General features: G+C 34.0%; 1 long non-coding RNA gene across 1 annotated transcript in view; it reads right to left on the bottom strand.

Annotated features, from left to right (window-relative positions):
- Positions 1-2,002: 2,002 nt before the first annotated feature.
- The window catches only part of LOC122134778, a 4,541-nt gene continuing 2,821 nt past the window's right edge, over positions 2,003-3,722 (bottom strand). Inside the window, exon 3 of the long non-coding RNA XR_006153078.1 lies at positions 2,003-2,393. This is a non-coding gene — a long non-coding RNA (uncharacterized LOC122134778). The remainder of the gene's footprint in view (positions 2,394-3,722) is intronic.

The raw sequence follows: 3,722 nt of genomic DNA, 5'->3' as shown, positions 1-3,722 counted from the left end.
TGTTTTGAGTTGTTTCTATGGCACTGCAAGTGTTTTCTAATTATTTTACTAATCTGGGTAAGGTGTTACTAGGGTGTTCTGAGTGGTTGCTAGGCACTTACTAGACAGTTGCCAAACTGTTCTGGGTAGTAACAAGGGTGTTGCTATGCAGTTGTTAGAGAGTGCTGAGTGGTTGCTAGGCACTTACTAGACAGTTGCCAAAGTGTGCTGGATAGTAACTAGGGTGTTGCTAGGCAATCTCTAAAGTGTTCTGATTGGCTGCTAGGCACTTACTAGACAGTTGTCAGATGTTCTGGGTGGTTACTAGGGTGTCGCTAGGCAGTTGCTGGAGTGTTCTAAGTGCTTGCTAGGCACTTACTAGACAGTTGCTAAAGTGTTCTGGGTAGTTACTAGGCTGTTGCTAGGCAGCTGCTATAATGTTTTGAGTGGTTGCTAGGCACTTACTAGACAGTTGCCAAAGTGTTTCAGGTAGTTACTAGGGTGTTGCTAGGCAGTTGTTAGAGAGTGCTGAGTGGTTAATAGGCACTTTTAAGAAATTTGCTAAAGTGTTCTGGGTAGCAACTATGTTGGTAGCAAGTTGGTTGATTGTTTTGCAGTGTTTTATAATGTTTTAAGTGGTTGATTGCCAAAGTGTTCTGGGTAGTTACTAGGGTGTTGCTAGGCAGTTGCTTAAGTGTTCTGAGCGGTTGCTAGCCACTTGCTAGACAGTGGTCAGATGTTCTGTGTAGTTATTGGGGTGTTGCTAGGTGGTGGCTAAAGTATTCCGAGTCATTGTTATGTAAAAGTGAAGGTGTTTTATGTGGTTGCCAGGTAGTTGCTAGACAGAAACACAGAAGGATGATTAATACGTTTTTTGCAGTTGGGGAAAAAGTGTGTTTTTTGGACACACAAAAAGAGTTTGTTTGGCAACTGTTAGTGACATCAGTCAGTGATGAGAAGATGATGACCAGCTGACCTCCCAGCTCTGGTGAGGTCACAGAGGCCTCAGGGTTGTGTGTGTGTGTGTGTGTGTGTGTGTGCGTCCACCCCACCACACATGATCAGAGGACGTGCTCACACACAGCCTGCTGTCCAGATGGGTACAGTACACTACTCTGAAATACAGCACACACACACACACACACACACACACACACACACACAGGGACATCAAAACACACAAGTCTCCCACATTCTCCTGCTTTCAAGTCCAGCGGCTCAGATGGGCTTTGGGAGCAGGAGGTGGAGGATTGTGGGATTCTGCCGTGCGTGTGTCCTGTTCTCAGTGTGTTAACCGTGTGTAGTAGCAGCAACTTTCCTCTGTTTATCTAACATTCCCACAAGTCACTCACACAGTTTCTCTATAATGATTTTAAACATTTAAACAGTCACGGGTTATCTAAATTATTCAAGTTCACATGTGACGTTTTGTAAAATAATCTCCTGTTTATGTTTATCTAACATTCCCAATATAGTATATATATATATATATATATATCTATAAACTAAAATCCTTTTTGTATAATTTAGAAATTTTATACTACTATTATTTTATATATTAATAAAAATGCATTTGAAGAAAAGAAAGAATGTTTTATTAGCGACGTTCATTGTATTTAACTTGTATTTTCAGGTAGAAAATGCGACGTTCATTGTATTTAAACATATTATAAAAATATATTAGCCCCCCCCCCCCCCCCAAAAAAAAAATAATTGTAATAATTTATAAAAATTTAAATTTAAATATTAATAAAAAAAAAACATTTTAAGAAGAGCAAGAATGACTTTTAAGCAATGTTTGTTGTTTTTACTAGTCAAATACAAATAGTGAAAAGTATTCTCAAGTAGAAAATAATCAAATATTATAAAAATATATTTACAAGTAAAAAAAAAAATTATTTATATATAAATTTTATGTTTATATATTTCAATGCAAATATTAAAAATATTATACAAATATTAGTTAGAAACAAAAACATATATTATTGTAAATATAAAGAATGTAAAAGGGAATATATCTAAACGTGTGACGGCAGGTTTGATGTCGAGTTTGGATTACGGAGGTAAGTTTCTCCACTCATAAGTGCTGGTTGCGCGTGGGATGTTTCTGTAGGCAGTGAACAGACACCTGTGCTCTGGATTCTCAGATGAGCAGAAGGGCGTGTGGACTCTTGATGGAAGATGTCTTTTGTGTCATGATATGAAGCACCAAATTAATGTCTGTCACCAGCACCTTCTGCAGCTGTGTGTGTGTGTGTGTGTGTGTTTGGGGGCCACATGGAGCAGGTTGTTGATGTTGAAGTGGAGGGCTAACAGTGCCCCCTGGGGATGAATAACACTCTCTTTCTCTCTCTGCAGTTGCACACCTGCACCGAGCGAACCATGACAATCTCATGCTTCATGTCAGTGGACTTCTGAAACGAGAAGAAGAATTGCTTTATCAGTAGCTTGTAATTTTTCACCAATTTGACCCATTCCATCATCTTCTGATCTGTAGAAATGATCAAACTGATTTGAGTGATTTTGAGAGACAGGTGCGTTCGAGTTCGATCCGTCCCTCACTTTGTCCTGTATAAAGGTAAAAACTATGAACTAATAATAAACAGCTGTATTTTATTAACCAATGTTAAAACAGATTCATAAATGCTGCAACAAATGCAATGCTTATTCTTAGTTAACGCATTCATTAATGTTAACTAATGGAACCTTACTGTAAAGTGTAACTCATTTTTCTCTAAGCAATATTTGGAATGTTGATCATTTATAGTTTTTCTTGTGTCCAAAATATCACTTTCCATCATGTTAACACTTAACGGATGTTTTTGCAGTTGATTTCCCTCCAAAATGAAGGGAAAGTGATATTAAGGACCTGATTGATCAACAATTTTTAATATTTCATAAGGAAATATATTCACTTGGTACCAGTGAGAAACTATTTTAGTTTTATTCGTATTTTGAATTAGCTTTTTATTTTTGTATTGTCTGGTTATTTTAATTTTAGTTAAAGTTTTAGTGAATTTGTTGTTTTTGTAATTTTAAGTATTTTTAAAAAAAATTTTTTATAATATGTCTATATAGGTTTAAGTCATGTTTGTTTTAGTTTAAGCTATTTTAGTATACTTTATTTAGTTAAACTAAAAGAAAATTTGAAAAGTTGCCTTGGCTATATATATATATATATATATATATACTATATATATATATATATATATATATATATATATATATATATATATATATATATATATATATATACTATATATATATATACTATAACTATAATAACTCTGATAGGTATTTAGCATATATATATATATTTTCACTATATATTTTTAAGATTTTAGTTTTAGTTAACTATAATAACACTGCTAAGCACTCTCTCTCTCTCTCTCTCTCTCTCTCTCTCTCTATATATATATATATATATGTAAAATTTTTCTTTCTATATGTATCTGTGTATATGACATTTCCATATTAGTTATATATTACATATTAGTTAAAATATATAAATAAATGTACAGATGTTAAACCATTTTCTTTATTATCTTAATGCTCTGGCAATACAAATGTATTTTTGTCATGCCAATAAAGCTATTTAAATTTAATTAAATTGAGAAAGAGAGAGAGATACTTGGCCACACGTCACTCACTTTTCAATTTTTGAATGGTTTTACTTTTAGTATAAACCTGCTAGGTACTCAGTGTTTTAAATTATGATATACAGTGCGTATGAAGATGTTGGC

Source organism: Cyprinus carpio, chromosome A21 (genome assembly GCF_018340385.1).
Source record: "Cyprinus carpio isolate SPL01 chromosome A21, ASM1834038v1, whole genome shotgun sequence".
Classification (NCBI taxonomy): domain Eukaryota; kingdom Metazoa; phylum Chordata; class Actinopteri; order Cypriniformes; family Cyprinidae; genus Cyprinus; species Cyprinus carpio.
This window is presented reverse-complemented; position numbering and strand designations above follow the sequence as displayed.